The sequence below is a fragment of the Athene noctua genome, chromosome 1, assembly GCF_965140245.1.
Source record: "Athene noctua chromosome 1, bAthNoc1.hap1.1, whole genome shotgun sequence".
Lineage (NCBI taxonomy): Eukaryota > Metazoa > Chordata > Aves > Strigiformes > Strigidae > Athene > Athene noctua.
The window spans coordinates 122,516,501-122,538,432 of NC_134037.1; the positions used below are offsets into that span (position 1 = coordinate 122,516,501).

Consider the following 21,932-nt stretch of genomic DNA (forward strand, 5'->3'; position numbering starts at 1 on the left):
TGCTTCATTCCAAATGAGACTGAAGGACATGTTTTCGTAGGAGAGGGTGAGAATCGCAAAGCACGATTTACAGTCACGTTTTTCTGTGGGGAACTACAGAGCAGGGGAGGAGGAATCACCCGCAGTTATCTCTCCTTCTCCCCCGCGCCTTCCCTCCCCTCCCCTTCCCTCCCCCACCCCCATACAACCATAACACCGGAGGAACGAGCTCCAAAATGCAGCTGCATTGCCTTCCCTCTCTTCTGGTTTTCCTTGCCATGGCAGAAAGGGGTGTGGGGTATGGGGGGGGGGGTTGGAAATACCGTGAAGAAATAATGATCACTAACGTGGGACTGATGTTTTGACTCTGTGTCAACCGCAGGGTATTTGGAGAAGCCTGTACACGCGGTGTTGGAATTAAATACAGCCAGTGCTCGGTTGTTGCTCACGAGAGAGGCTCAGGCAGGGAAGAGAGAGGCATTGCCACTCGTCTGTATGTCTGGATGGTTCCACAAACGAGCGTGCGAAGGCTTGTGGAATGAAAAGAAAGGGAGGACCGAGGTTATGAAAGAGAGCGTTGCACTTCAGATGCAATCCCCATCCTTCATTAAAATCCCCATTAAGAGATAAATTTTACAAGAATGCAACGTTTTGTATGAAATGAAAGGATTTCCTCCCCATTAGAAATCACACTGGAGACAGCTCCATTTGCTCCAAATTAGGTACGCTCAGAATGAATTTTTTAATTAATCCATGATAAGTAAGGCAGACTCTTTCCTGGAACAGAGTTTTCCTCCTCGGCAGCAGTGGGACGTGCTCACTCTGCTGTGTGTACGCGCCCAGACTTTTGTTGTTGGGTTTTTTTTTTTTTTTTTTTTTTATTAATTTTTCTTTCTTGAACACGTCCCTCAAATGATCAGTTAGAACACATGTCCTTAACCGTGGATTTCCTTGTGTTTGGCTGCTCTTACTTAGGAGAGGGGGGGACGAGAGGGGGGAATAATCAGATTAAGACACCCAGACCCCTGGCAGGATGTTGCGAGAAATAAAAAGGAGAGAAGGAAGAATTCACACATAAAAATAGAAGCCCACGTAGATTGGCCATATATGGAGTACCGGGGACTTCAGAGGGATACCCTCTTCGGACCACCCCTTTGGCGGAGGAAATCGCTGCTGAAGGAGGCCCCTTTCGCCCCCCCCTCATCCCCAGGCGCTTCACCCTCAGCCGCGCTCAGCCCCCCTCCGGCTCCTGCGCCCCGCTCCGCGCCTTTTCGCGCCGAGGGGAGAGAGGAGGAGGAGGAGGGGCAGTCGCCGAGAGGCGGCGGGGGGGGGGGGGGGGCGCCCCGCCGGCGGTGCGCGATGCGCGGAGCGGGGCGGCGACGATGACTCAAGCCCGCCCGGCCCTCTCTCCCCCCCCCCCTCCCCCGCCCCTCTTCGGGGAGGGCTATTAAAAGCTGCTGACGTAGGAGCGGCCGGCCATCTTTGATGAGGGCACGGCTCCCGGTCCATTGAAGAAGGAGACCCGCGGAGGTCAGCAGCAACAGCAGCAGCAGCCGACGCCGCCGTCCTCGCCTCCCGACTGCGGCACCGACCCACCGACCCCGCGGCCCGGCGTCGCGCTCCGCTCCGGCCAGGTAAGGGTGGGAGACCACCGCGGGTACCGGCTGCGCGGGTTGGGGGGGGTGTGTGTGTGCCCGGTGGGGGGGCGCGGAGGGGGCGGTCTTGGTTGAAAAGGAAATGGAGAAAAGGATCTGTTTAAAGAGGGACCCGCTCGGCTTCTCGTCTCCAGCCTCGGGGCTGCTCCGCGGATGGAGGAAGGCGCGGAGAGGGGTGTAAATTGAGCCGGGGAGGGAGAGCCGCCGGGTTGTGCTTCTCCGCTCTCTGGAGGCCGGAGGAGAAGGGGAATCAGCGCCATTCCCCCCTCCCCGAAGCGGAAAGAAGGAGCTGCGGGCGATTTGCCCTGCTCGGCCGCCGGGACACACCGCGCCGGCTGCGGCGAAGCTTCAGCACCGCGGACAGAGGGGGAAGGAAAAAAAAAAAAAAAAAATTTAAAAGGTGTGTGTGGGGATGGCGGGGTGCGAAGTCAGCACGGCGGAGAGCGGCCGGGCCCCTTCCGCCCCGCGGGGCGGGTTTCAGCACCGCGGAGAGCGCCGAGGGCCTTCCTGCGCGGCCGCGGAGGCGGCGCGCGGGGCTGGCGCGCCGTGGGGGCGGGCGTGCTGCAGCGCCCTGCGGATCCGCGCCTTTCCGCACCCCACACCCCCCCCGCCCCCTTCTCTTCCCCGCCCCGGGCTGCCCTTCCCGGCGAGACCCCGCCATGGCGCACGGGAAGCGCCTTCCCCGCTCGGAAAGCGGCGGTGCCGGCTCCTTCCAGGACAGGACCGCAGGCAGGAACCGTGGTGGCTGTACGCGGTCCCCCGCACAGCTCAGAATGCGACGAGGGAGAAATGGGGGGGGGGGGGAAATTTAAAAATAAAAAAAAGGCAAATAGTCTTCGGTTCTTGAAATTCATCGGCGTTCAGGACTTTGGCCTCTCTCCCTGCCCTTTCGGGGGTGGAGAGGTGTTTGTGTAAGAGAAACGGGGGTTACGTAACGCCCAGCCCGCGGGGTCCCTCCGGCACCGGGCATTGCCCGCGGGGACCAACGGCAGCCCCCCGGGGCTTCCCCGCGCCCGCGGAGGCTCCACGCTCCGGGCCCTCGGCGCTTCGCAGCGCCGCTGCCCCTCCGGCCTCTCAGGCACAACGTGCCGCGGGCACCGCTGCCCAGGGAGGGGGGGGCCAGGGGGCTCCCCGAACCGTGAGATGGGGAGGGCTGAGCTCCGTCCGGAGTCCGTCCGTCCGTTCCCCCGCCCTCCGCGGCCGCGCTGCGGAGCCCGCCGCCTTATGTAACGCGCCGCCCGGGCTGCCCCGTCACGGCCGAGCTGGTGCGGGGGGCGACGGCAAAGCCACCCCGCACGCCTAGACCCGGCTCCCCCATCTCTGACGGTCTGTGCCCCCCGCACCCCCCGCAGTCGTCCTCCCCGGTCTCCCCAAAGCCCTCGGTTGCGGCTCCTTGCTGCTAAAGTTGGGAACTTCGCTGCTTTCTGCGGGGCAAATAAACAAGGGGAGAAAAGGGGGGATCGGGCTGCGCGTCCAGACACTGCGCTGCGTAGCTGCGTCAAACCAGGGCCGCGGGATCTGCCAGGTTTACGTGCTTGGCTTGAATAATTGCTGCTGGTTTCGTTCCCAGATGAAAAGCCGAGGGGGGGGGTTGGGGGGGGTGGCGAGGAAAGGGGAGGGCTGGTCTGCGGCACAGCCCGGGGGTGGTGGAGCAGCCCCACAGCCCATAAGCGGTCGCTGCCAGCCTCGGCTGTAGCATCCGCAAGGACGTGCATGTCCTGCACCCCCCACCCCGTCCTAGCTCTGGGCATGGAACAACTCTCTATCGACCGTGGCAAGACGAGGACGGTGTGGGACACCCATCCCTGCGGGTGGCAAGGGAAGGGAGGGGAGGAGACGAGTGCTCCGAGGAGTACGGCTGGGGAAGCGACTCTCTCCGGGGCCCCCCATCTCCCTGCATCGCGGGCAAAGACACCAGTCTAGGAAAAAATCAGCAGTGGTTTTCCGTTGCTTCTGCATAGTGCAGAAGGGGTCAGCCAGGAGGTGACCACTGAAGCGTTTGAGAGCTAGGATGAGTGCCAAAAAGACAACGGAGGTGACCAAACTGAAGGTGTAAGCAGGCCTGATTTGCACAAACGAGAGCTGGAGCCTGCCTCTGAAGTCAAGAGGTGTTGCAGAAACTCAGCGTGTTATGAAACAAAATGCAGCTAAATAGCAACCCCCAAAGAAATACAGCTTAACTTTCTTTCTACAGCTAACTAGAAAATTAGAGTGGCATTTCCAAGAGCACTCAGGACCAGGCTCCCTGTCCATTGAACTCATGAGGGCAGTGAAAGAAAGAACAGCAGAATCCAGCCAGTACCGACCCCTCAGAATACATCTAACGAGACGCAGCTCCAATTTGCAGATTTATTGCACTGGAGGTGGGAGCTGCTTTTCAGGTCAACGGAAAGCTTTTCTTTGTCTCCATGTGCTTTAGGTATGGCAACAAATAGCAGGATTAAAATGCTAAGGGAAATAAAGCAATACTTGCACTAAGCAAGGTAACAAAACAAAGTACTTCCCTGTCAGTGTGAGCAACTTCAGCAATTTTTATGCGATGTGTCACAAGGCTACAGCTTCTGCATATGTAGCAACCCTCAGGGAAAAATGGGAACTATATGGCACCGTGTAGGGCTCACTTTGTTAATAATTTCTTCTCTCAGGAATGTAAGGAAGCCTAGGAAGAGAAAAAACTGGTTTACCTTTGCCTTGGCTAGTTGTCACACAACTACTCTTTTTCTGGTATTTTTTTCTGAATCTCTGCCATAACTCTTGATAACATAAGCACAGTAATTTCATCTGCACATATTTATACACACACACACACACACACACACTCACTAGAGATTTCTAGGGTTATGAGCTAGGGAAAGCCACAAGGAATGTAGACTGACTTTGCAGCCTTCACTGGGAGGAGGGCATTTTTCTATCTGTAAAGTTTCCCCCACCACTACCAATGCAGTCACCTTTGGGCTGGGCGAGTGCCAGGCAATCTGTAACAATAGACTTGCTCAAGCGTTTTAGGGCATCTAACAGGGAGCAGAATAATGTGTTGCTTGAGAGCTGCAGCAGGATGCAGATCTCTAGCAGGCCACGATTACCTCTAGGAAGCTGGACTTCGGAGCAGGCACCAGGGCTCACATATCTACTCCTGGGAGGGCTGGATAGAGTTTGGCAAGGCTATTAGTTGTCAAAGAAGAGTGAACTTTTTTTTAGCTCATTGTTTTTTAGCCTTAAATGATATCCGTTCCCTTAGCTTCAATAAACTGGCTTTCTTCCCTACTGACCTTGCAGATTTAGCTTGCTGCATCGTATTGCCATGAGCACTTCCCCAAAACACACAAGTTATATTCCTAGTTCTTGTCAATCACCCCTTTGTTATTCCCTCCACAAGCACTTAGATGCACACTCCCACCAGCAAAATCTGCTGCTCATCAGATAATAATTTTCAATATGCTGTCCCACATCCCACTGAATTTTCCAGGGCTTTCCTTTCCACCAAGCATGAAGACAAGTCAACTTCATAGGCTCAAAACTGCTTTTTCCTGCTTTACAGTGGCTCTATGGCTGATGTTGCGAGACTCAAAAGTGGTTAGAGTGGCCTCGAGGAAGTGCTTGGACCACTTGCCCTGTTATTTTAGAAGGAAATTTAGCTTGGCCTTTGCATCTTTCAATGGGTTTGCTTGTTATATCTTCATCGTTTACCTCACCTTCATGCTCACCTTCAATCCTCTTTGGAGTAGTGTTGGAGAGCACCATGATGAAAGAAACACAAACTTGGGCAAAGCATTAGGAGGACCCTGATGTGAAGGGAGATGAGCGTGGACTTCTGATTTTGATTATTCCAAGGAGTCTAGTCCTTCCACTGGTGACGTAGACTGCATGGGGCCCTGAAAAATGTTTGCTGGTCAGGCTGTGTGCTGCTAGAGGTGAATGCAGGGTATGGAAGGCTTTCCACTCCCAGCACTGGGTGCGTATTGATCAGCCCTTCAGTCCAAGAGGAAATCCTGCGCATTGTTTTGACATGCGACATGTAGAAGTTTAGGTTTTTCAAAGGAAACAAGTGCTGCATACATGTACCCTCTGAAATATACTGCCATGCTGTAATTCTAAAGAGAATTCAATCATTGCATTACAACCTTTTTCTTTTCTTTCCTTTTAATAATGAGAGATGTGGTATCTTATCTTACCCACCGAAGAAAGCGGAACTGTAATACAAGCACAAGGAGGAGAAGGAGGAAACACTAAGTAATTAATCATGGCTGTTCTTGGCCTTTGAAAGTGGAAAGTTAAGGCTGACCGATCTGGTTCTGTCTGGCTACTTAAAAGAAAAAAGATTTATTTATTTATTTATTTTTTTAAGAGCTAATGATGCTCTATTACATTTTTTTAAAATAGGATTTAACTTATTATTGGGCCACATTATCAATTGGTGTGAATTAGCATGACTGAGTGCCGTGCTACACTCCAGGCTGGTGAGCTCCAGAGCTGGGTCTCGTCGTTCCTGTTTTAAAACAGAAAAAGGTATAGTTGCTGAAGGATCAGGCTTTTCTATAAACTTGAAATGCCATCTCCCCCACACCCAACGGTGTTTTTTACCCACCTGGTTTCATTGTCGCAGATTCTCACAGGCAAGGTTCACGCAGTCAGTCTGCCTCAGAAATGGTGACAGTGAGCAATGATGAAGCAGCGGAGGAGGAATACTGCGCGTTATGGCTGTATTTCAGGTTGGGTTCTGCTGCACTCTGCTGGTACATCACACCAGCAGAACTTTTTACATGGTGTAAAACCCAGGACACAGCTGAGGTTTCTCCTAGAGGCACGTTTGTGTGGTCGAAAAGTCAGAACTCTGTAAGTGGATGTGAAACAAAATGAAACTTGCACTGTCCAAGCGCAGTTTGATTTCAAATACTGCACTTCTTAGCTGCAGCCATTCATTTTTCTTCCAAATTGGGAAGTAGCAGGAAGTTCTCCTGCATTCCAATAAATGCACAGGAAAATTATGCTTCTTCCACCAAGTTTTTTAAGGTAATATTTTTAATATTTGACTACTCAGACATATTAATAGTAGAGCAGAAGTATAAGAGAAGAAAGGCAAAGTCAAGTTTCACTGTCCACATTTCCAAAACAGAAAGAGAAGAACTGGTTATTAGTTATATTATAAGATTATATTAGTTATATTATAAGAACTAATTATAGTTTTTAATTGTGCTTTTAATATGATGAACTTATTGTGCCAGAGTTTACTGGTAGAATCAATGAGCAAAGTGATAGTTATCATAGCTCTGTCAGTGCTAATAACTAAAATGTATATCCTAGGCATTACAAAAGGATGTTTCATGTAGGTGATTTTTGAAATTAACGCAAGATTTGCTCTTTCTTACTCAAAACCTACCGATTAGCAGGGGGGTGCCCATACAAAGGCACTGCAGAGTGCTTGGTAGGGCACATTTGTAATTTTACACTGATCGCTTCCATCTCCCACATTTTCTCAGTAGCATATCCTTGCTAAAAATCCCTGGCAGCAAATCTCCAAAGGCTTTCACAGTCACTAGCCTGTTGAAAAGACTAGAAGACTAGCGTGGAGCGGGTTGAAAACTAAAGGCTCCGATCACGTCACAGCTATGGTGTTTGTCATGATGTATTTGTTATAATTTCTCTCCACCTGAAGGAGAGGAATTCTGTTTCTGGGTTGCAATACAGTTGTATCAGAAGAAGTAATTTATTTTTTCTTTCGTATAAACCAGTTACTTGGAAGATGTGCCAACTGTTCCTTTGGTTCCTTCCCCTCTTCTGGAAATAATAGCTCACAGTGGAACTGTGCAGATGCCAGTTCATTGATCCACTCTACGGAGGTAAATATATTTCCTCCAGCTACTCTAAAAAATGTCACGAAACAAAAGTATACTTCTTCAGAAGAGCTTATCTGTCAAAATAGTGTTACCATTCGCTGATTTTTTTTTTTTTTTTTTTTTTTAAACGGGAACAGAAGTCTTCCATGCATATTTAAGCATCTTTTAAAAGAAAAGGTACTAAAATTAACTTCACCCTGCTTTAGATGCAAATTAAAGTTTTCTTTCTCCCCTCCGCATTAGGATTTTTTGGTTCAGCCTGGTCCTCAATCACATCCTTAGCCACCTCACCTTTTACATCAGAAGGATTTGGACGAGCTTGCCTTTCTGCAGGCATCAGGGAATTGCTGTTTGATTCAGCCCAGCCCTGCTCCTGCCTCTGCACCACGTATGCACACACGGACACACACCGCTCCGAGCTTGGGGTTGCTTGTGCTGCACAGTGCTGACCCCATAGGTGACTGACATTGTTAGGAGACAAATTTCTGTTCTCTATTTGTTAGGCACAGCCATCGCTTAGGAATAATTTGTTCTTGCAGAAAACAGTAAGAAAGCCATTGCAATTTATTGGACTAGAGATGTTCGGTAACAGTCACTTTAGCTTCAGATATTTAGTGGTTTAGTGATTAAAGCGCAGGGGCTGCACCTTGAATATTTGGATTCGGGTGCAAGTGTCTCACACTAAATAAATGTAACCTTTGTCAAGTACCTCAATTACCTCCATCCACAGAAGAAAGAACTGAGATTAAAACAACTTTTAGTTTGCATTCCTCAGCATCAGATGCAGGACAAGTATTTTGTAGCTTTGGAAAGATATTTTTATGTGTATTAGGGCATAACAGTCTCCGCTGCCTGGGGCTGGTGACGTAAAAATTGATACCCCTAAAATGCAACATCCTCCCAACATAGGTGATTATCATTTACTTAGCATTCAAGGGGGTGTTACATGTGATTGTCCCCTTTGGGTTTGTAAAAGGTTTGGCTGGAAGGTGCCACATAAACCAGATTATTAGTATTACATTCACGATAGCAAGAGAAGAAAGAGATCCCAGACCAGAAGGCAGATGAGACGTTCATGCATTTGATCGTGCTCTCGTGGCCAGGCATAACGCAAGACAAGGAGTTTGCTAGAGCCATGCGTTTTGTCAGAACTGCATTAAGCTGCAGGAGGAGAGTGGGACTGAATCCTCTCTCTTCAACAGCACCGGTTCCAAACCGGTAACATGACAGCTGAATATACAACCTGGATACGTTTTGTGAATATTTGAGTATTTCGGCCAAACATTTGCTTTTCCGGAGAGTATTCACCTAAGTGACACTCAAGTATGTGAAAAGCCCTCCAGAAACAAACTAAGGTATGTGAACCCAATTAAATTTGAATTCACTGCTGACTTCTAACAGCCATTCTCCCCAGAGAAGCATTTGTTTTATTTGCTCAGCTGTATGGAGACATGTACTCGTTGCCTAGCCTTTTGAAGGATTTCCTACAGGTTTTTTGCCATTAAAAACAGGTTCTTGAGATATGGTACCTGTTTTTGCAATTCCTGAAAATATATCTCTTTTATTATACCAACAAGAGGAGCGAGAGACAGGAAGGCCAACAGCAGCAAAGGGTTTTAAGATGGCGCTTGATGAATTCATGAAGGACATTACTCAACATAGCTGTTGGTGGTCACGAGACTAGACTTGATAAGGCAGCCAGTCTCTTCAAGTCTGATTTTCCTAAGAGGTTTTTCTTGTTTAAAAAAAAAAAAAAAAAAGGCCTACATGGCTCTCAGCTATGGTGAAGGCCTGTCAGTTTAGTTCATTTTAGAGATGAGCACGTCAAGAAAGAGACAGTGGAAAAAACCCTCGAGGCGCCAGGAATACACTAAGTATAATTGAAAATGCTCTAGACCACTTTTATAACACAACAGTAGGGCCATCTGCAGGCCTCAAATTTTCAGTATTAGCAAGGCATTTTTAAGTCCTTGCATCGTCTAGGTCCCTTTTTCTTAATTAACTGTTTTAAATAGTACAAAATAGCTGCTCCTGGAGCAACTTCAGGTTCTGAAGATCATTTTCTAAGCCTGGCAAACAAGAACTGGTGTGCGTTTCTAACAGTTGACAAATAATAATGCAAGAGAGCTGCAGACATCACAAAAGAGGTGTTAGCTACCCCAGTTCCCAGATTAGTGCCCAAGGTACTTAATGTTACAGTATTAAGCAGGCTGATAAATACTAGCACGTGACAGAAGAGCCTAGCAGCACCTCTCGTCCTCTGGAGGCCTCCGTAATTATGCCACCTTTTTGTTTCTTGGAGTTTGGGCTCTTCTCCCACTCCCACCTCACCTTACCCAGCCTCAGCTTTCAGCTCTCCTCGTATTCCCCAAACGCTCTGAGGGAAACCACCCTCTCAAGAAAGGGAGATAGAAGGAAGGACTCATGTCAGCCCCATTCAGGACAGGGGTCCTGGTGTACTGGTACAGACAGAGAAGGCAGTGCATTCAATGGGCCACCTTACTCCCACAAATGGGGAAGGAGTAGGAAGACAGGAACACAGTGCAGGTGGAGATGGCTACATAAGCACCCTCAGCTACAAGGATCCCAGTGCTTCCTTCTCCTTTGACTGGTTCATTGATTAAGAGGCCAGAAGAGGTTACCCATCAGTGAGCTGAACCCCCTGTAAAGCAGAACATCCCATAAGCTATAGGGCTTCTCTGTATTAACTGTTTCTCCAGCAGTGCAATTATCCAGTCTTGATTTCAAAATTGCCCATGGTGGAGAATGTGACAATATATGGTTTTTAATTGAACAGTGAATTCCAATAAATATTTTATTGTGGCTGCAACCATTTATCTGCAAAGTTATTAAACTGCTACTTAGATTGACGAGCAGCTCTGCTGCTGCCCTACTGTGTTTTTCCCATGGTTGCTCCTGTTCCCTTATGGAGTAACACTCGCTTTCCTCTTTAACATTCATATTCTTGAGAGCTCCAATCTTTCCCAGTCAGGATCCCATTATACTTCTGTTCCTTCCTTGCCCCTAGAAAGCCTTTTCCTGCATTTAGGAGATTACTCACAAATCTTTTAAAAGATTCCCCAGCCTGGCAGGTGAAGAGATAAGATACCAATCCAACGGCCAGGACATACTCCATGATGTTGGAGATTAGACCTTCAATCACAGAATGTGAGATTCCCAAGCTGTTTGTAGATTTATTTACCTTCTTTTTCTGGTCTAGACTGTTTTTCTACTGACATTTCCAAGAAATGTGTTGTACGGTCAGCTATTCTCCAGACAAAGAGCTCTTCCATTCATGCCTGCAGCATCTATTTCCCAAAACAATCTACTTCCATGTAAAGTGAGAGACCCTTCAAAATTTAACCAGGCTTTCCACTGTTGTCAAACAGGGTAGGCCAAATCCTGGGCTTAGAAGAGTTATTTGTATCTTACCCAAACAATTGTCCACTGTACCAATAAGGCTGAAGAAGGGGACAAGAGAATTAAAAAAAAGAAAATAACTAGGGGAATGGGTAAAAAAAACCCCAAACCCCAAAACAAACACAAAAGAAGACAAAACCCAGGCAGACTAAAATAAGAGAAAGGACAAGATGGACTCTTTGATTAATTCTCTTTCTTGCTGCTCTTTTACTGTCAGCATGCCAGTGATAATTACTTAGACTTAGAAAGTAAACTTCACTACTCAAGTAGAAGAGCATCTTAAAAGTGCCCTAAGTGATTAAACATTCTCATTCCTGGTGTCCAGTCTGCATCACTTTAGCAGACACAACCTTCTGTTCAATCTTTGCATTTTAAAATGCAGAAGGGGTGCAGAAGTGCACCCTTACTCCTAATCTCATGAAGTCTAACTTCTACTTCTTTCACTAAGAGAAGAAAACCTATACCGGTTGGTGGGCACAGAACATAAAAGGCATTTCTGCAAACCACTGCTGCAGACTGAGAAAGAGCAGCTCTGACCAGTGGGCAGCACACCCTAAGCTCACACTTCAGTCTTTGCCTTTACCTTAAACTTTACTGCTGGCTACTTTCTTCAAGTTCCAGTCTTTCTGGCAATCTATTAGCAAGAAAGCCAGGCCAATGACAAAGCAAAGCCACTTTAGCTGCTTAATAACCCCATGTCTGACTGACTCTTTAGGCAAGCTCTCTGCACTGCCGGCTGTGGGCAAAGATGGGGAGAGGAAAGACCTGGCTGCAGGGTGTTGTCCTCTTCCTCCTCTGTCCTGCTGCCAGACAGAGGAAGAGCAGACCCTAGGGAGGGAAGCAGAGGGGTGGCATTCACATGCAGGCCTCTACAATTTGGCATGACATCTAGGGTCAGCACAGACACATCACAGCATTGTTTTGTGCAGTGAATACATGTTCTTCATGTGTTCAAGCCCTGTTACTCTTAAGGGTTGCAGCAAGTTAATAGAAAAGGGGAAAACTAAAAACCAGCCTGTGCCAGAAAAGGGAAAAATTGAGAATCAGCCAGAGTTTAGCTACGATGAGGTCTTACAGATGCATATACAGACACCAAGAGACCAGGATGGAAGTATTTGTGAGAACTGTTCCCCTGTAGTTAGTGTTTCAGAGACAAATAACTGAGCAAAACATTAATGACTGCTATCTACTCACTGTGGTATTTAAGACACACACTTGCTCTGCAGCACTTACATTGAAAATAAAAGCAAACCAGTGTTTGTGATATCACAAGGTGGAACCCAGACTCCTTTCTTTTAGCTAGAAAGACTAAAAAAGGCACTCTTTTCAAGTGTGTTAGAAATAGAAGACTATTTTAGAAGAGATATGAAGTTATCAGTGCAAATTAATAGCGCCAGATGGGGGGTTAAATTACTGCCTCACAGCTGAAGACATGAGAGAATGAAAGTGGTAGACTCTAAAAAGGGTATCACCAGAAGTGATGAGATCCCACTGCGAGGTGGGATTTGTGAATGCCGTGCTCATGCTTGTAAGCAGTTACTCAGATGAATGGTTTTATGGGCCAGAGTGAGGGAAAGAAAGGAAAAAAGTCACAGTCATTTTGATCATGTCTCATAGTTTGCTGCTTTGCTCAGGACAAGCTGTCCAGCAGCACAAGCTACAATTAAAGATCATAGAGCTTTGTCTCCTGGGCTGGCACACAGCTGCCAGAACAGGGGAGCTCACCAGATCAGTCAAATAAATGTGGCTGTGTATTGGGTTTGCCTGAGAAGGTTTTGGTAGCGGGGGGGGGCTACAGGGGTGGCTTCTGTGAGAAGCTGCTAGAAGCTTCCCCCATGTCCGACAGAGCCAACGCCAGCCAGCTCCAAGAGGAACCCGCTGTTACCCACGTCAGTGATAGTGGTAGCACCTCTGGGATAGCATATTCAAGAAGGGGAAAAAAACCCCTGTGCAACTGCAGCCAGAGAGAGTAGTGAGAAAATGTGAGAGAAACAGCTCTGCAGACACCAAGGTTGGTGAAGAAGGAGGGTGAGGAGGTGCTCCAGGTGCCAGAGCAGAGGTTCTCCTTCAGACTGTGGTGCAGCTCATGGTGAGGCAGCCATGCTCTGCAGCCCACGGAGGTCACCCGTGGAGCAGAGATCCACCTGCAGCCTGTGGGGGACCCCACACTGGAGCAGGGGTATGTGCCTGAAGGAGGCTATGACCCCGTGGGAAGCCTGTGCTGGAGCAAGCCCCTACCAGGACCTGTGGCTCCGTGGAGAGAGGAGCCTGCACTGGAGCAGGTTTCCTGGTGAGACTGGTGACCCCACAGGGGACCCACACTGGAGCAGGTCATGAAGAACTGCAGCCTGTGGGAAGGACTCATGTGGGAGAAGTTTGTGGAGGACTGTGTCCTGTGGGAGGGAGCCCATGCTGGAGAAGGAGAAGAGAGTGAGGAGTCCTTCCTCTGAGGAGGAAGGAGCAGAGACAATGTGTGATGAACTGACCTGAACACCCGTCCCCTGCCCCCCTGCACTGCTGGTGGGGAGGAGGTAGAGAAATTGGGAACAAAGCTGAGCCCAGGAAGAAGGGCTAGGTGGGTGAAAGGTGTGTTAAGATTTAGTTTTTTATTTCTCATTATCCTACTCTGATTTGGCAATAAACTAGTCTGTTTTGCCCATAACTCTAACTGGTGAGTGATCTCTCCCTGTCCTTATCTCAAAGCAAAAGCCTTGTGCTATATTTTCTCTCTCCTGTACAGCTGAGGAGGGGAGAGATTGAGTGGCTTTGGTGGGCCCCTGGCATCCAACCAAGGTCAACTCACCACAGGCTGTTGAGCTGGGACAACACTAACTGGGTCGGCTTCCAGAGCAACAGGGAGCTTTGTCAGAAAAATTCCAGGTTTAAGGGTGTTGTTGTTGAAAAATGGCAGTTCTTACATTGAGGAAGCAGTGCTTTAATATAGGTATTTCCCAAAATATTTCAGTTATGTTTCACTTGGGTAGGAAGAATGTTTCTTCCTGTCTCATCCCCACTTTCACTGGCTAAAGGGAAAGAAAAAAACCACATTTGCTAATTATGAATAGGGCAAGGAAAAATAATGAGGAAGGATTATAGAAAAATGTTCAAATGCCAAGTCCTCAGCCAAAATGGGACATCCTGAGAAACTAGGCAAGAACATTTTTGCAAAGTCTATTAGACCAGCACTTGGACTAGGGGTGTCCTGATGTATAAAAGTGTATAAGCATGTGACAGAAACACTGGTGCAGACTATTAACAACAGGATGGCTAAGAACCTGCCATGGTCAGGTCCCACCAGCCATAGGTAGCCCTTCTCCAGCTGATGTACCATGCTGGTAGCAAGACATCCTATGGAGCTGAAATAACGGGAACAATAGATACAAGAAAAGGAAGTTGTTGCAGTGGTAGAATGCATCCCCTTTCAACTGAGTATTTAGTCCCAGATGCATAGCTGGGGTAAACCAGTACAGCACCACTACAATCAGAAGAGCAAACCTGATTGGCACCATGTGGAGATCCTAACAACCACTGACTGAAAAACACACTTTAAGAGGAAGAGGAAGGTCTTTTTGGCAGTAATTAATCACTTTTTAACTCTCTGGAGACAGTAACAAAGGAGCCTATTAAAAAAAAATCTTAAGTGCAAACACTTTAATAATGCATAGCTGCATTACGAAGAAGACAAGCTGTGGAGATGCTCCTCCTTTCCAAGGGAAGAGCAGAGTGTTGGTGGAGGGCACAGTGCAGGACGGAGGCTCAGGAAGCATTGAATGCCATTTCTCATGTGACCCAGGAAAACAGGGGCTGCACTTGTGGCCTTCGCACACCACAAAGAACCAACAGTGCAACCCCTGCCTCAATCTCATAGTTAATAATAATTTAAGTCACTGACTGAGACACTAGGCAGAAAGTTGCTTATATACAAACCCACGGTGGTTTTTACGAGGCAAGAACACAGACTATTGTATGAACCACTTAATCAGTTGAGCATAATAGGAATTTTGCTATGAATCATCATATGTTTAAAGGAGAACTTGGTCAAGTCTTTTCTCCAGCACGGCACAGCAGAACTGACTCACCTCTACTGAATCAGTTCTTTAAGTCCAAAGCAGGGGCAAGGCTGAGAGAAGTGGCTCATTAGCACCTCAGTAATCACATGGCTGAGACACCTTCAAGGTATGACTCAGTTGAAGGAGCAAGAGAACAATTCCCAGCAAATCAATTATATAGTGAAATCCCCGTAATTTTTCTGTGTTTTGGGAATACTCACCAAAAAATTTTGATTTTTCTTTACTTCCTCTTCATCTGAAATGATTTTGATGAATCTTTTCTGACAAAAGAATTTCTAGATCTTCAGACTGCTCATTGCACACATTTGAAGCTTCACCCTGTGCTGCATTCCTTCTATTTTGTACAGAGGGCTTTCTGCTCCCTTACTGTGTGTGCAAGGGCTACAGATGTAGGTAAAGTGAAAAGCTTGTGTTTCGAATCCAGAATTTGCTCTCTGTGAATATTCTTAATTAAACATTTCAAGAATCGATGTTTTGGCAAGCATTACTTCCAGTAATTTTGTTCGCAAGATCTTTTATAAGGATCCTAGCAGTGGCATGTAAAATAATATTATTTTGAGGCACCAGGAGAAGGCTATTAAAAATGCAGAATTGCAGCTGGATATACGTTGGTCACATTTCCTCAGCTGAGCTTTCATCTTCACCTCTGCAGAAACAGCAACTGTCACTAGCAACAGTCACAGGAGATGCAGCCCCCAGAGAATCACATTGAGCGAAGAAGAATATCTAGGACAGTGATTTAGCTTGTCTGGATTATAACGTTCCTCATAGATGCTTCAACATTGTTAAAAGCCCTCCTAAAGGAAGATGACAGGCTATTCAGGTCTGCCATGAGTAAAATAGAGGAACAAATAGCAATTGCAGGAAGGCTAATATAGCACGATACAGTTATATGAAAAATCCTAAGCAAGTTGCAGAGAATGCTGGGACTAGAGTATTCAACCTGAATTTTAGAAAATCCCTTTCTCTACTGCTGTATGTAGTAATACAGGGACGAGCCGTGAAACTGGTTTTAAACCAGTGAGATATAAAAAGTTTTTGCTGTCTGGGTGACAGTCTCATTTCCACAGACTCATGTCCTGGTGGTCATTCTGAGACAGGACATAACAAACAAGATGCATAAGATCAAAAAAAGCATCTATCTCAAGCCAGGGATGGATTACTTTGAGCTGAGATAGAGACATGTGTTCCACTATTTAAAATTTCTTCACAGAACTGCCAGGACCTGTCTCTCTTAGAAGGTGCATACATGTGGACTTGTAAGGGTCAGCAGCAATCTGGCATTCTCTGAGCAAATTATACACACTGCAGGACTGCCAAATACAGAGGGATCAAAGGGAAATGTCCAGATGTAACTGCAGATGCCATAGGAAATTAAGCCATTTACTTGTGCTTGTGATTCAAGAAGTTCCATTTCTAGGTCAGATGGCAGCTTAGTTGGCCATTACTGCAAACATCTCTGACTTTTCTTGAAGTTTTCTGCCTAGAACTCATAAAAAAGCAAAGGACAAGTACCGGTTTTTATGGGAAGCACATTGTAAAACCACGTGAAGAGTTAACTTTATAGAGGTTAACAATGAACTACGGAAGTAAGTTGTTAAAGGATGAGGTTCTCTAGTACTAGAAAAGACAAACTGAAGAAAATTTGCAATTATTTGTCACTGTGAAAACCACTATTGCCAGTTTTGTGCATGTAAAAACATAAATATTTGTTCTAGTAGATACAATTATTGCTTGTGATGAATTAGATTTTTGAGTAAACTACCAGGATGCTGCTGTTGTGTGCTGTTGAATGGTGTCCTCATACAGGTGTTAACTATGGGTCACCAAGAAACATACTGTTTAATAAATTTGCTTAATAAATCAGACCAGCAAAGAATATAAAAACATTGTTTAATCAATGTTGTTGAAATTAACTTATTTCAGAATCCAACCACCTCACTCTGAATAAATGTCTCCATTACTGCTCAGACTTAGTATTTCACACATGAAGACAATTATATGTTACAATCTGAGAGCTCAGAATATGAAACATTGGGGGAAATTCAGTATTTTAAATGTTATCCATTTTCTACCTATTTCAATACCAAAGAGGACAGCACTTCCCTCCATAAGCAACATAACATATTGTATTTATTTTAGTAGCTGGTTAACTAAGTATGGGTACAGAAAGAGTGATAAGGTAGCCAGATCCCTAGGCAGTGAAAATGGACCTTTAATTTGCTAGCAGAAAGAAAAGGAATACATTTTGTCAAAGCTTTGAAAAGGATAAGGGTAATTTTTAGAAATAATACTTGCACATTTTTTGATTTTCTGCAAAGCTTCCATTTATGTAAGAAATGAGGAGTTTTAATCTTCTTAGTAAGCTTTCTGATCATTATTTGATTAGTTTATATAATCAGTATATTTCTCATTTCTAATGAAATGGCAAACTTTTTCTGTTTCTTTGCTTACTTTTATCTATCTATGTGTCTGGGATGAGTCTAGTTCAACTCCTGCCAGAGTCTATATTGATGAATGACATTTGTACTGTTGTTTAGTCCAAAACCCCCTAACACATTTAGACTGATTATAGACTTCAGAGCCAAGAAATACTGATATACAATCAGAATTGGAGAGAGAAGGGGACAAAGTGTTTTTGCTTGTGCTTTGGGGATGTTAAAAAAGCTGCTCTAGCCTCATAACTTTGGCATCAGAAATGTAGTGAAAGTGGGAAATGTTTACATCTCTTTTTTGGACAAGATGAAGGCAGATGAAGGCTGATCGGGCTTCCCATGGTTGAGCCATTTCTGGAGACGATGCATCAGATGTCTGGGATAATATGGAAGCTGTGGTTGGCAGCCTCTAATGCAGGCTCCCGTCTCTTCTGGAAATAGCATTAGGCATAAAATGTATGGCTTTGAAACTTATATTGTCTCAAGTAACAAATGCTGGGCCATGTTTCATAAAGAAGTATCTTTTTAAAAAAAACAATGGAATAGCTGGAGAAATCATATTTTAATCCTCGTATCCTAGTGAATTCTGTACTTGTATCACAACATACACTTGTAATTGATCCCTTATGGTGCCTTCTGGGCACCTGCTCAGGTCTTAGGCTCTCATGGGACAAAATCACCCACCACAAGAGCCGGGAAAGCTTAACACACTGCTCTCCTTTTCCTGGTTTTCCACGTGCTCCCTGCGTCTTCTTCCTGTGGGCCTTGGGGGGGTCTTAAAAGAAAACAAGCTGATAGGCACTGCTATTCCTTAGCGGCCCTGGGTGGGGCCACCAAGGGTCTGAGGCTACGTATCAGCCAGGGAAGATTGCCAAGACACTTGCTGGGAGGTGATTTTGGGGACACCCAAAAGGCTCGTATTTTGTGATCTCCTTCTGTCTAGCTTTTGAATTGGTCATGTTTAGAGATTGCCCTTAGCCTGGGACTGGATGACTGCTAAGGGTCAGAGGACTGGTATCCACTTTCGCTCCTGGGTCTCTGTGAGCAGTTGTTTGTGCCATGGACTTTTGGTGATTCACCCACATACCTTTAGTGCGTGGCTGATGCCACTCCTTGGTGGTTATGGTCTGTATGTCCGCAAGACCTAAGACAGTAAATCCTAGTGGCCAAACCTCTACTCTGAGGGAGTGGGAAGGGGAGAGTATACTTATTGACTCATTGCTTCTTCTCTTAAACGGGTATAAGTGACACAACCCAGGCTGTGGATGTTGTTCTGGATTTGGTAACTTATTGGGCAGGGACCCCTAAAGGCTCTGATAACAATTTCATGTGCTGACTCAGGAGGCAGACTGCTTTGACAGACCATCTTCACATCTTATCATCACCACATCTGCTAACGAAGGGCAAGTGTTAATCAGCAGCGGAACGAAGGAGACTTCTCAGCAGTCCAAACATGGCACATGCCTTACCTAGTCGAGCTTCACTGGCTCAATGACATTAATTTGCTCCTGACCTAATGCTCCCAGCGCTGCAGTTCAATGTGTTTATTAATTCTAGGAATGAGCTTTCATATGAATTTTATTGTTGCACTGAGACACAATGAGGTGAAGATATGTGGCTTCTATTCTGTTCTCCATATCTGTGTCATAAAACATAGCGTTTCCTGTGCTGGTAGTATTTGTGAGCTTGTATTAGTGCTGAGCTAAGGCCTGTTGAAATGTCCTGCAAATACAGATGCCTCATTAAGCTTTGGGATAGATTTTTAAAATTCTTTTTCCTGTTTCAAGTCAGAGGAGGTTTGAAGTAGCAAGGCTTGCCATAGAACTAGGATTCCCATGTCACAAAATTTTCACTAACCTGGCTCAGACACATAAAATAACTGGAAGAAATTTTCTAGTGGATGATCACCCCTGACATTAATCAACTCCTAACTGTGGACTGATGGGTTGGTCTATTGTTTGGAATAATTAGAATTTTATACATTCCTTGGATGAAGATGGCACAGATCATGATGGAGATGGGTGAGCGGACTGAGTGGACTCATACTGTGATACAGCATAGGAAGTGTCACGTGTAAGTCGCAGAGAACTTTCTTTTACCAAAGGGGGGTATTACTTGATATTGATAAGCAGGGGAAACCTCTGCTTTCAAAGAACAATTACTAAATATGAATAAATATTGATTTTTCATTATGAATAGATATCTGCAGTTAAGACAAGGTAGTCAGTATCAACTACTATAACATCAGCCTTATGAGCTAAAATTTGCCACCACTGGGTTCATCAGGAAGACTTCATTGTTTCATCAGGAGTGAGATGAACTCCTCTGAGAAAAATTATGCAGGAGTTTCTTTCTCACCTTAGCCTGACAGGGATAAGGATCTTTATAGCATTTCATTAAAGAGAATGACCCGTTCCATGCTCTTAGGCCAAGTCCTCAGAAGAGTCAGATTTTAAATCCTTCCCACTGTGATAGTTTAGCTCACCCAGCCCAAGGCACTTCACTGCTTTCCAGCAGTAAAGAAAAAGAGGCGTGCAGAGTCCTTCCTCACAAGCTGGCGTTTTTTCTCTTAAATACAGAATTAATCTAAAATTAATTTTCCTCATTTGCCAGTTTCAGCCACAGCTACAGTTATTTCCATATGCTGGGACAAAGTTTTCAATCATGGCCTGTATTTTTGGGTTGCCTGAAATTCAGATTGAAGCTAAATTTGCTTCACAGACTGCTGCCGGCTGTCTACTGGGCATTGATGATTGTTCGTGTTCATCCAGGGCCCGTCTGAAGTTTCAGCCAGCAATTACCCTTGATGTCTAATGAAACCTGAGGAAATAATTACTCTTTTTTTTGTGACTCTGCTATCCTGCATTACTTAACCTGGATTCAAGGCAGCCTGATGGTGAGGAAAGGGGAATGGAGGGAGAAGGGAAGAAAATAAGTAATTTGTCAGCTTGTCGTTGTGCTTCTCTTCACCTGGGGTTTGAACAAAAGCAGGACAGAGCATGAAGCTTTGCGAACAGCTACCTGCCCCTCTCCTTGCCTGGGGTCTGGTTCCTGCAGGGCTGCAGCGCCAGATCCTGCAGCAGACTGCGCACGCTGCAGCGGCTGACAGCAAATCCCCGAGGCAGAGGACTTCACTGCATCAAATATTAACATGGATACTGCAGCGTGCCCTCCCTGCTTTACTCCTCCCCGAATTTAACACCCGCGAAGCCTCCTTCTCAGCCTCTTCACTGCAACCTTGGAAGCAGCACTTGCAGCAGAGTCACTGCACAGACTGCAGTGCCCTCTGGTTTGCAGGAACCAGGGGATGTTGCTGAGGGCAAGGAGGTGACATCCTGGGAAAGGAGGACTTGTGGGTCCAGCTGGGAGTTGTGGGAGATGGGGAAAGGCATCCCACTGCTAATGGGGCTGCTCTGGAGCAGAAAAGCCCAGTGAGGACAGGCAGGTGCTGTAGAAGGCTCACGATGGGTTTGCAATACGTCCCTCTAAGGAGGAAGGCCCTCCTTTTTGTCTGGCAGCCACCCAGGTCCAAAGTGCAATAAACTCCCAAAATGGATTATTTTTCTTTAAAAATAGAGCATGCCCCTCCCACAAGCTCCTTAAATAAATCTCTTGCCCTATTCTCTTCAGCTCAAGGTCACCTGGAAGTGCAGCTTTTTTACTAACACGGCATTTCACCACACGAAGGAGGAGACCAGAGAGCCTGAGGGCTGTGACCACAGACCTGCTTGCTGTCTTTGTTATATCTGGGCTAAGCCTGGGACATTTCAGGCAACAGTTTGGCTGTCAGTCACAGGGCTCAGTGCTTACAGCGGCTGAAATACAGTTACAAAGCTCTCTTAAGCCATTAACTGATTTAAGTGACACAAATAGTCCTTTTTTTCTTCAACAATGGCTTCTTTTTTTTTTTTTTTTTTTCATTTGCTTGAACAAGGGGCTTTTAGTCTGCCAGATTGGTCCAGGCTATATGTCCTCGAGATGTGCTCTTTAGATTCATTTTCAAAGCTTAAGAGGGCAACTTCATTTAAATCTGTGGTCTTCAGTTTACCGTTGGGTTAAGTGTGAAGGCAGCAGCTGCACTACAAGGTCTCTTACACGGCATGGATTTTCTGCTCTGTGTGTCATTGGTGTTTCATGAAGGAAGGAGTCATCTCCTTTTCATACTTTTTTTTGTGAGAAATAAGTGTCAGCACCACAAAAGCAGTTCAGTCTGAAACACCTGAACTGGGCAATGTTGTTTACAAATTCTGTATCGGAGATAGAATTGTTCCCACATTATTTTTAGGTCAAGAATGAAGACTCTCTGGTTCTTCATCCAGGAATTTAGATTACATAAAGTAGACAAGAAATCAATGATTACTTTAGATCTAAATTGGATTACATTCAAATGAAGTTCATGCCCTATCCTGCTGTCTTCACTTACAGGAGTAGTATTTATAAATAAATAGTAAAGCATGTCAATATTCTTGATTGGAACTTATATTACTAACAAATTATTTCATTAGCAAGTATTGTTCTTGTCTTCAAAGTATTCCCATT

General features: G+C 45.8%; 1 protein-coding gene across 2 annotated transcripts in view; it reads left to right on the plus strand.

Moving 5' to 3' along the window:
* Positions 1–1,445: 1,445 nt before the first annotated feature.
* SNAP25 (synaptosome associated protein 25) overlaps positions 1,446–21,932 on the plus strand; it is a 66,115-nt gene continuing 45,628 nt past the window's right edge. The window contains exon 1 of one of the 2 annotated variants that reach the window (XM_074915187.1): positions 1,446–1,613. The gene's annotated coding sequence lies outside the window, so the exon portion shown is untranslated. The remainder of the gene's footprint in view (positions 1,614–21,932) is intronic. The other variant, XM_074915102.1, reaches the window with a different exon arrangement.